This window comes from Silurus meridionalis, chromosome 27 (assembly GCF_014805685.1).
Source record: "Silurus meridionalis isolate SWU-2019-XX chromosome 27, ASM1480568v1, whole genome shotgun sequence".
NCBI classification, from domain to species: Eukaryota; Metazoa; Chordata; class Actinopteri; order Siluriformes; family Siluridae; genus Silurus; species Silurus meridionalis.
The window spans coordinates 3049848-3062568 of NC_060910.1; the positions used below are offsets into that span (position 1 = coordinate 3049848).

The 12721-nt window shown below is 40.9% G+C and overlaps 1 protein-coding gene across 1 annotated transcript in view; it reads right to left on the minus strand.

Moving 5' to 3' along the window:
- The window catches only part of slc39a14 (solute carrier family 39 member 14), a 28562-nt gene extending 23721 nt beyond the window's left edge, over positions 1 to 4841 (minus strand). Inside the window, 1 exon segment of the mRNA XM_046841627.1 lies at positions 4648 to 4841. The gene's annotated coding sequence lies outside the window, so the exon portion shown is untranslated.
- Positions 4842 to 12721: the final 7880 nt, after the last annotated feature.

Here is a 12721-nt window from a genome sequence, read left to right on the forward strand (position 1 = left end):
TATATGTTTCAGAACATATATATAATATAATTTTTTTCTTGGTCAATATCTTGTATAAACATAAAAAAAACTATTAGAAACAGAACGTAGCATAATAAAGTCAGAGCTCGTCGGAGCAAAGAAATCGTCCGCTTACCCTCTGTGGACACCGAGAGCAAAAGGAAGTGCCCCCTCCTGCAGTCGTGAGACACTCGGTGGTCAGAGGAGCTTTATAAGTACGCAGCGAGAGAGAAAACGCTAATTATATAAGCTAACCTGTTATTAAAGGGCATACTGTAATGTTAGAAATGAGCACTTTACCCCCGTGATGCTCGGGGGTGGGGTGAGGGGGGTGTAATAACGGTGCTGGTGGTAATGATTAAGTGGTTACACCGCATGATTTAGTCACTGAGCCGCTCATGGGGAGTAACAGCGAGGGATCGCGCTCGCACTTTGCCCAAGTGGATACGATTGTGTGTGTGTGTGTGTGTGTGTGTGTGTGTGTGTGTGTGTGTGTATGTGTGTGTGTGTGTGGATGGATGGATGGATGGAGACACAGACAGACAGACAAATAGAGACACAGGCAGGCAGACAGACAGACGGACAGATAGAGACACAGGCAGGCAGACGAATAAATAGGGACAGGCGGGCAGACAGACGGATAGAGACACAGACAGACAGACAGATAAATAGAGACACAGGCAGGCAGACAGACAGACGGATAGAGACACAGACAGACAGACGGATAAAGACACAGACAGACAGATAGAGACACAGACAGACAGACAGAGACACAGGCATGCAGACAGATGAATAGAGAGCCAGACAGACAGACAGTTGAACGGATAGAGACCCAGACAGACAGACAGACAGATAGAGACACAGGCAGGCAGACAGACGGATAGAGAGACAGACAGACAGATGGATAGAGACACAGACAGACAGACAGACAGATCTCGCAAAGATTGATGGATGGACAGACAGGTGGATACAGCAGAGATGGAAAAAAATGTTAGATACACAGACAAATGGACAGAGACAGAGCAAGGAAGATGGACAAATAGTCAGACAGACAGACAGACAGCTTTACAGACGGCAAATGCTGTAACACAGACATACCACATGACCTTAAAGATGCTGAACACCAAGGAACCATGAATTCGTAAGTCAATAAGTAACGTGGACGTGAACAGAGTGATGTAGAGTAAAGTGTCATCTGAAAAAAGTGACAGCAGGTTAATAAATATACCACAAGCACAACAGATAAGATCACGCAGACGATCCGGTGTTAAATATCCAGATCGTTCTTTAATCCATAACCTTACAGAGAAGTGCGACACGCTCCGGGGAAAGTGTCGTCTGCCCTCTTCCACATACCTGCGCTCACAGGTGTTCTGATCGACGGGGCACAGTTTTGCTCGGTTTTGCTCTCTTTCTACCTCCAGTCACAGAATATACCTTCTAAATTCAGAAAATGTAATTCACTCTTCAGGGAGGAATGTAAAACCAATATGACTCTTGTTTACAGGAAATGACTCGGGAAGAGGAGGAGATCTGAAGTAAAAGGTCCAGCAGGAAAAACTGGGGCAGGCACAGGGTTTTGTCCACAGCGTATTATTTTCCAAACTGTAACCCGAGACATACCGCATGGACGATAGTTGACACCTGACCGTAAGATTCCCATAAGATGACTTTTTGAACATCCAATTCCACACTTAGTGCTTATTTATGCTCTTAAGCTCCACTGTTCCTGGAAGATGTTCCACTAGATTTGTTTGGAGATTAATTCAGACACATGGGTGTTAGTAAAGTCAGGTAGTGATGTAGGTGAGAAGGTGAGAAGGCCTGGGGTGCAGACAGGGTTCACATTCATCCCAAAGGTGTTCGATAGGGTTTGGTGCGGTATAGCAGGAGATCTTCTACTTAAACATGTCTAAAACATATCTTCAAGGAGCTGGATCAGATTTTAGTCTTCTGAAGTCAAGTGAAGAGAAGATTTCATGTAGAGATGTCCTGTTTAATGGTGCACCTCCAACTTTGTGGTAACAGTTTCAGAAAGAAGCACATATAATTAAAAAGATTAAATAAAATCTTTTCCTGTTGTGTCTGCAGGAAGTTCCAGCTCTACCTCTGCCATGTTAATCTGTATTCTATGTGACTCTCAGGACACGCCTTGGTCTCCGTAGTGTTGCGATACATCATGTTCACGTAGCAGCAGTGGTGCTGAGAGAAACAAGCTCGTGAAACTGTTAAGGGACGAGAAATCGATCTAAATATCAAATATTGTTTACAAATGATTGGTCACTTTCCAAATAATACATTTTTACTATAAATTATAGAGAAATAAATAGTATTTTTTTTACCGATGCAAATATTTTCGCACTCTTATGAGAAAAAGCTGCGTGGAACGACGCTTGTGATGAAGAAAGATCAAAGTTAGCAAAACACAAGCTAACGATTAAAGCCTCAAAACTGATCTACGCCTCAATAAAAGCAACATCACACAACATGTCAATAAAACTTTGTATAGAAACAACAATTTACCCCAATCGAAAGGATTTTGTACAGAAACCAGAAAAAGTAGTAGACCTGGATTAAAGCTTAGCTTAGCCCTGTCTTCTACATATACACACACACACACACACACACACACACACACACACACACGACACACACACACACCAGACACACATACACACATACACACACACACACACACACACAGACACACACACCAGACAAACACACACACACACACACAGACACACACCAGACACACCAGACACAGACACACACCAGACACACACCAGACACACACACACACTAGACAAAACACACACACACCCAGACACACACACACACACCCAGACACCAGACAAACACACACACACACACACACACACCAGACAAACACACACACACACACACACACACACACACACACACACACACAGACACACACACACACCAGACAAACACACATACACACACACCTCAGACAAACACACACACACACACACACACACACACACACACACACACACACACACAAACACCAGACAAACACACACACACAAACACCAGACAAACACACACACACACACACACACACACACACACACACACACACACACACACACACACACACACACAACACACACACACACACACACACAACCAGACAAAACACCAGACAAACACACACACACACAAACACCAGACAAACACACACACACACACACACACACACACACACACACACACACACACACACACACACACAAACACCAGACAAACACACACACACACACACAACCAGACAAACACACACACACACACACACACACACACACACACACACACACACACACACACACACACACACACCAGACAAACAAACACCAGACACACACCAAACAAACACCAGACAAACACACACACACACCAGACAAACAAAACCAGACACACACAGAGCCCTTTTATCTGGTTAAAACAAAATCACACCAAAACCCTTGTGGCCTCACGAGCACAAGGTCACGGCACGTTGACAAACGTAACAATGTTTGGTGCACATCATTATCTGAAACACTGACTCACTGAAGCACTGCAAGTGTTCAGGTTTACAGTGTACACACACACACACACACACACACACACACACACACACACACACCATTATTAAATGAGGTCAACAAACATGGTGGGGTAAAAAAAACTAAAGCAAAATCTATCTGATGGTGTTTCTATCGTACATAATCTACATGTTCTGGCCAAAAGTATTGGGACTCCTGACGTTTCCAGTCGTATGTGTTTCTTCCCCAAAACTGTTACAATAAAGTCAGACGTACACAACGTTATAGGACAGAAGTCGAGGGCCGGAAAGGAATGTTGCGTTATACCAGATATAATATTATAATTAAAAGTTGCGATGGTTTCTATCATTAATGATTTAACTGTTAATAAATAAACAAATAGGAGACACATGATCTGTTGTACATGGGTTGGAGTGGAAGATCTCCTGCTATAGAGCTCCAAATCTACTGAACACCAGTGGAATGAATGTGAACGCTGACGGAACCCCAGGCCTCCTCATCTTCTGATCTACATCAGTCCCTGACTTTACTAACACCCTGAATGAATCTTCACAAAATCTAGTGGAACATCTTCCCAGAAGACAAAACATAAGACACCAATAGAGCCAGACAATTAATGGATTGATGGATAGACAGAAATCTCCATAATCACTCTCCAAAATCTAGAGAAACATCTTCCCAGAAGAGTGAAGGTTTTTATAACAGTAAATGGAGTCTATTCAGGGTCCACCAACACACACACACACACACTCACATTATATATATATATTCCAAACAAAGTTGAAATCAGATTCTGCGGATCATGATGTGCTCCTGAGAAGGTCCCTTAGGTTCTGGATATAGAGTGTATTTGGAGTTAAGACTCCTGGAGGATTACATTTAGGATGATGATGATGATGATGATGATGATGGATTATTTAATCCTAATAGCAGGTCTGTATCTGTATCACTTTTAGCGTCTTCAGCTAATCAGACTAATCATGTGTCAGTAAAAATCCACAGCAGACAGAAGCTACACAAACCCAGATCCGGATTATTATTGTTGTTGTTATTGTTATTGTTTTGATTTACTCACCGGCCGGTTTCCGGAGTCCCTCACTTCCGACCAGGTAAATTTCGGGATGTCCGTCCAGAGATCACGGATGTAACGGAGCCGGTGTGTGTGTGTGTGTGTGTGTGTTTTGCTCGTTTATCTGCCACCTCGACCAACACACACTCACACACACTCAAACAGAGCGATGACTGGCCGTGTGGGGAAAACCACGCATGCGCGGTGCGCTTTATTCCACCGCCGCCACGTTGGGTTCGCCTCTTTCAGATGACGTCATCTCTACACGCCGCCTCCGGAGCGAACAAGGTTGTTGGTTGCCAGATTGTGCAGGGTTAACCCGTATTTCTGATATTTCGACAGCCAGGCAGCCAGCTAGACAGACAGACAGACAGATAGATAGATAGATAGGGTGGGTGTAGCATTATGATTTGGTGCTGCGTGTCAAGATAGATGGGGAAATGAATAGTACCAAGATATTTAGCCACAAAACCTTTTGACAAAAAGCAAAAATAAAGAGTCAATTTTCAACATAATATTTACCCAAAGCTCACATTTAAATCAACAAAGACATTGCTTCCGAAAATGATAATCAAAGTCCTAAACTGGCCCAATCAGATCCCAAACCTCAATCCCACTAAAAACCTGTACACAGGAGATCTCACAGTTTGGAGCAACTTTTTTTTGCAAAGAAAAGTGGGAAAAAATTTCAAAGTCTAGACGTCTGAAATGTACGACTGTGTTTTAGTTCCATGTTAAAAATAAAAAAATCTAATAAAGTAGAATTTACAGGAATGAAGTTGAAATACTTTGACTTGATTTCGACTTTATTCTCTTCATTTTAGATCTTTTTATTCGTAGCACTAAAACGCTGTGGTAGAAATGAATAGGGACTTAATGCGGTATTAAAGAAAAAAAGTGCTTCCACGAAGGTATACGTCTGGAGGGGTGCGCAGACTTATGCAGACTGTGGTAGCTTCTTGTATTTAAAATATTTTCCAATAATACATTTTTTTTCCTCTGAATTTTTGTTTGTTGGAACATCACATTAATAATGTAAAATATCTGATTGTTGTTATTTCTGTCTTTATATTTTATACTGACAATGTAATAAACACTTTTAAACACTAAACACAATGTTGAAGCTACACTTACACACACACACTATATGAGTTAATCCTGTGGCAGCAGCACAATCATGGCGACACGGGCCAAGAGCTTCAGCTACGTCCAGACATCAATCATCAGAACCAGAAAACAATGTGATCTCTGTGACTTGAACCACGGCATGATTGGTACCGGATGAGGTAATTGGACATGAAGGTGTCATCTGAATTTCTGGTATTTCTTTACCCAACAATCTTTAGATTAAACAACATCTAATGAGCAGAGACCATGCAAATTAAAACACGTGAGAAAACATGATGAGAAAAATGAGGAGAGGACTGTTTTGAATCAACGATAAATACAACAGCAGTAGACCACATGAGGTTCCACTCCTGTCAGCTATAAACAGGAATCTTAAGCTACTGTAGGTACAGTAGGTCCCGACTAGACACAGGACTAAAAAGAGCCTGTGATTTACTATAGTATAGTGTTTAAAAACCCATTCACATTACGATTTAATGTTTTGTGTGTTCTGAAATGCCTTTATCTTCACCCTGGATATCAAAGTGTTTATGAGGTGGTATCAAAAACTATGCTATATAACAGTATTGCAGCCATGTACCAAGTTAGACCCTGTTTAGGACATTTAGGATGATGATGATGATAACGAGAGATCAGGAAGACCTTCAACGAGCTCAACCACTTTGTCCACATGATCTCACTTCCGCACCCACCCTACTCGCCAGATTTGGCTCCTGCAGACTTCGCCCTCTTCCCGAAGATGAAGATCCAGCTAAAAGGTCGCCGTTTTGACACTGTTGCAGAGATCCAGGGCGAATCGCAGAAAAGAAAAACCACGTTCCAAAAGTGGCAGGAACGCTGGGGGCGCTGTATTGCTGTGCCAGGGGAATATGTAAATGCAGACTTTCTTGAAAACAGCTAGTCTAGAAACTTCTCTCATAAATCAGACATTTCAACCCCCAGAACTCTCACAACCATTTTGTTTTTCACGTCGTTCTAGTTACATTCTAGAGTGAAATCCTGAACCCGGCCACATCTGGTACCACAGATGAAGTGATGGCTCACTCTTTGCTCCGATTCTGAGCGATAAGATAATGATGTATTAGATTAGGTAGATGTACGTGCAGGTGCACGAGTAAATGTATATCACGCTATGTTGTATAACAGCCATGTAACAAGTTAGACCCTGTTTTTACAGCAGCTATAAACAGTTCTTGTATTAATTACAAGTTCCATCTGCTACAAAAAACCATCAACAAACGATTTAAGTCAAGCAATAAAGTCAAGCCCACACATTTTTGGCCATCAAGTGTGTGAAACTGTCACCTGAAATAAATTCTACAAAATTACAAAATAAATCTTTTATTTTGGAGGTTTAACACTGATATCACGCTACATCAAGCAGAGAGGCAGAAGGCAGAAGGTCCCCCTCAAAGAGTTTGAGTTTGATCCTTGTGAGATTGAAGCTCCAAAAGTCCAATCTATACTTGTTTATAGATTCTACCAGGGGCAGAGTTGAACATGGTATAAATACCCTTTAAGATAATGCTATAGATGTCACATCCTCCATGAATCAGTTTTCAAGCTAGCTCACTCACACAGGGGAATCTGAAGTCCACAATTAGTCCCTACTTGCTGCTATAATAACCTCCACTTTTCTGAATAAAGATGCTCCACCAGATTTTAGAGTGCGTTTGTGTAGATTTGTGCTTAATAAGACTTATGTAGGTGAGGTGAGGAGGACTGGAAATCACATTCTTCCTGTTCAATAGGGTTGAGGTCAGAGCTCTATTGCAGGAGATCTTCCACTCCAACACATGTAAAACAATTCTTCATGAAGCTGGCTTTGTGCATAGCAGAGACGGCAAAAGTACACGCATCCTTCACTGAGTAAAAGTTCAACTACTGATGTTTTAAAAGTCTCTGGTAAAAGTTGAAGTTCTGACTGCACTTATTTACTTAAGTTAAAGTAAAGAAGTTTGTGCTCTGACATGTTCTTCAGTAAAAAGTAGTGATTATTACCACCTATTTTAGTGTCACGCTGGAAACTGAACCTCACGTCATGTTAATGTATTTATACAAAAGCTTTTAAAATGTGGTTCTCTAATGAATGTATCCAGACTGAAGATCCACCATATAGAACACAATCAGAGAAAAGATGATGATGATCAGGAACGTCTCTGTTCTCAGTCATGTTCTCATCACTGACTCCCTCTGTCTCATCCACGTTAACCCCAGACTTCTTACTGCCTTCTGCCTGCTTGTTGTAAGCTTCAGAAACTAGTCTCCGTCTGTGGTGTGTGAGAGACAGGAAATGATACATCAGTGGATTGAAGAAATGGCACAATGACCAAAAATATGTTAATGGGCTGAAAACGCCACAATGAGAAGAAAAAATATTGATCATGTCGCCAAGTGGAATAAAATTAAAGTAACGATCCTGTTATGAAAATGTAAGAAGTAGAAATGACAGATATTTGTGTAAACATTAATGAGTGAAAGTCAAAAGTGTCAAAAAGTGAAGCAAAATACTGATACCAGAAAAATCTACTTAAGTACAATAACAAAGTATTTGTACTTCACTACTTCCCATCTCTGGTGCACAGAGGAATTGTCATGCTGGGAAAAATTCATGCTAGCAAATCGAAAGACGTCCTACACAATTGTGTGCCTCCAACATTGTGGTAACAATTCAGGGCTGGAAAAGTCAGGAGTTCCAATGCTTCTGTCCATATATAACAATAATCAGACCTCTTGTTTGTGTAAATGTAACTTTATAGGAGTGTTTCATTTTAGCTACGTCACCATGTTCTTATGTACAGTCAGTAAAACTGTTTGGATTTTTTTAAGATTTGGAAAAATTTCTGGATGTTTATATTTAATTTCTCCTCAAAGCTCCACACAGACACTAACCAGACTTTAGGACTGATACTGATCCTATGAAGCAGCAAAGCTAATCACTGATTCTTTGTTACACAAAGAAAACATTGTGTTATGGTAAAAAAAAAAAAACTGCTGACTTATAGATTACACATTACCAGTAGCAAACTTATAACTGTTAACACTTAACTTTTATGTTTAATGTCACGTATAACCACGTTTATAGATTAAACCACTATTCATCCTGGGTGTTAGTCCTTATTTTGGGGTTTAATTCAGACTAATCTGGCAACCCGAACCAGGGCACTCTATTAGATTTGCTAATAAAAAGTTTTGTCATGTGTCATAAATATATATAATGTTTTTTAAATTTTTTTTACTTTTTTTATTTTATTTATTTTGTACAAAATTATTGATGGCAAATAAGCTACTAAAATATTTTAAACTAAAAATATTCAGGATCTAAAAAGTATTATTATGAATCATACAAAATATGAAAATATGTAAATTTTGACTTATTTATAACCTACTATACAAAATGTTACTTCGCAAACAAATCTAAAGAAGTGCGAATTTCTCACCTACTAATTGAAATGATGGTAGAATAAACCCTACACACACCACAAACTTCTGCTCTTCTTCCAACTCTCTTCACAAAGTTCAAGGCACACAATTGTTAGGACTTGGAGGTCCAAACCTGTTCCAGCTTAGTATGTGCACAAAGCCAGCTCTATGAAGATCTGCTTTCCATGGGTTGTAGTGGAAGATCTCCTGCTACAAAGCTCCGATCTTAAACCTGTTGAGATGGAGGTGAACACTGACTGCACCCAGTCCTCCTCACTATACCTACATCAGAACCTGACTTTACTAGCACCCTTGTAGTTTAATAAATCTTCATCTCCAGATCCAAAATCTGGTGAAACATCTTCCCAGAAAAGTGGAGGTTATTAGAGCAGGAAATGGAGACTGAATGTGGAATGGGATGTTCAGATGGCGACACTAATTGCTTTCCACGGTCCAGCAGTGTTTGTTTGGAGTTTCCATGTAGGTTTCCTCTGGGTTCTCCAGTTTCCTACCAACCCCCACCCTCTCCAAAAAAAGTGGATTGAAAAAATACATTCAAATAAATAGGTTTAAATAAGTTTGCGATAAAGTGCATATATGTGCCAAAGTGTATCCTTGTCGTGAATACAGTGCTCCCAGGATAAACTCAGGATCCAGCAACATCATCCAAATCTCTGCAAATGTAGTCATTTTGATACAGATGAATAAACTTGTTTTTAGAGATGCCTGGGGGTTTCCAGCCCTAAATCTGAGGACCTTTGTGTACCTGAGTTCAACAGGAAGCAATAAGTGAATGTAATTTGGATGGAGTGGTGCAGCAAAAACCCCATGGGGAACTCTAGAATAAAGCAGTTTAAAAAGACTCCATTTGTAAGTTTTACTCAGGTTTCATCTTTACTTCACAGGGATCTGCACATGTCTGTCCACAGAGGACCCTCAGACACTTGTTTCACTCACTTACCCTTTTGGTGATACTTGTACCTGATTTCTTGGCAGGTTCTCCACTGTGTACCAGAAACCTTTCAACAAATCCAGCAACTGCTACCTTCACTGGCTTCCTGTAGCTGCTTACATCAGATTTAAACCTAAGATGCAAGGCTACAAAACCAAAAACTGACCAGTAGCTACCTACAGATACTTCTTTTTCATACATTCAACACTTCACAGTCTTACAAAGTGAGTACACCCTCAGTCAAAACTGTGTCCAAAGTGTGAATATTGTGTGTGAGGACCATCGTTATCCAGCACTGCTTTAATCCTACTGGGTATGGAATTCACCAGAGCTGCACAGGTTGTTGCTGGGATCCTCTTCCACGCATCCATAATGACATCACGGAGCTGCTGGATGTTTTACACATGGTGTTTCTCCACCTTCTGTTTGAGGATCCCCACAGGTGCTCAGTAGGGTTCAGGTCCGGAGACAGCTTTCTCAGCAAGGCAGTTGTCATCTTGGTGGTGCGTTTGGGTCGTTATTATGTTGGAAATCTGTTGGGCATCATGTTCTACTTCTAAATGTCACATGTTGGAATCCATGTTTCCCTCAATGAACCTCAGCTCGCCAGTTTCAGCAGCACTCATGCAGCCTCAGACCATGATGCTGCCACCACCATGCTTCACTGTATACAAGACATAATTTTCTTGGTTCTCTTTACCAGGACACCACACTGTTTGTGAAACAGCTTCAGAAGAGGCTCATTCTTGAACAACGGCTATTCAAACCGACTTGTTGCAGTTAGCAAAGCCTACACATAACATACTTCTCACATCATAACCTTGTGCTCCAGAACATCTGATTACATGCACATTATCAACTTGTGCTGTTTATATCATGAACAGCAGCTACGCTAATTTTTCTCCACTGCTTCTCTTTCTCTCCCCATCCCGAGACACCCTGAGGTTTGGCCAGCTCCAGTCACCTCCCACCTCGTGATGATTACGGACCTTTGAAGAAGTAGATGCCGAACTCGCAAACATCCCGAACCATCTAGAGACGTACCAGTGGCAATTGGATCCCGCTACATGTGTGGAGTTTTGACATTGGACCTCCTGGAGTGTTTAAAGGCATGGAGAAGCTGATGCTGGATCTGTGATGATCACAAATGCTGAGCTCATAAAACTAGGAGCTTCTAACCATAAAGACTGTATAAGGCTGCAGAAAGAACATCACTTATAATCTTATACTCCAGTGCTCATGTTAGTTCTCACTCTCCAGTGTTCTGTATTGTTGAAAGATTTATGATCAGACTCTTGAAATCACCCAAATGAGGATGGGTTCCCCTTTTGAGTCTGGTTCCTCTCAAGGTTTCTTCCTCATAACATCTAAGGGAGTTTTTCCTTGCCACATTTGCCATGGCTGCTTATCAGGGATAAACACACACCATTCACCTTAACTGTTGATTTGTGTAAAACTGCTTTGAGACAATGTCTGTTGTGAAAGGCGCTATAGAAATAAACTTGACTTGACTTGCAGCGTACGATCCGAGCACTGACTAGCAGACCTTCTGCTTCTGCAACCTCTAAAGCAATGCTGCAGCACTCATGTGTCTGTTTTTTTGCAGCAGCTTCTGCACCTGATGCACCACACGAGGACTCGCCTGAGGTCTGTTCCGAGTGGAACACATGTTGGAAAACCTCTGTATGACCATGACCACTGTTTTGTAACTCAGTTTCAGGGTGATACTGATCTTCTTACAGCCTCGGCATCTTTGTGGAGAGCAACAATCCTAATTCTCAAATCCTCAGAGACTCTTTACCATGAGATTCCAGATTGTTTTACTGAAGTCTCGAATCAAGCAAGATCCGGCTTGATGCACACATCCTGAACATGTTGATTAAAGTAATAAAAAACAAAAAAATGAATTAAATATTATCAAAAAATATTGAATTATTTTAATCGACTGACAGCCCCAAGATACACACACAATTGATTTGGTTCTTGGCATTTAAACAGATTCTGTAGCAAAACATTTTTTTCAACCATGGTGCTTTATGGGGACTTCTTGCTGATAGCTTCTATCAAATGCCTTCTTACTGTAGCTGTACTTTAAATATTAGTTGACCTTTGCTCTTCCTGGACATCGTGATTGGCTGAATCTTTGTCTATCCATCGATTCGTTTTAACAGCAGTTGTTCGTTTTCTTCGTCGTGTTTCGGGTTTTTGTTGCCATTTCAAAGTATTCGAGATCATTTCAGCGCCATCTTTCCATATCCAGTCTTATTTTTTCATCGAATTACGTCGTTTCCCAGAACAATGTGTGGAACTATAATAACGGATAATCAATGAGACAGAATTAATTAATTCTCTAATTAACCTCCACATTGCTAATATTTGCTAGCATTGCTAGTACTTGCTCCTTTTAAATGAACGAGCCGATTGCTCAGAACAAACACTGTGCAGGTCATGACCACTGAGTCAGCTATTTTTTTGTTAGGCGACTACATATTCGAGCGGAATGTTGTGTCTCACTACTGTATGGTTCCTGTACGCAGTCCTGATGACGTCCGGGCATGTTCATGACGAGTTGGTGGA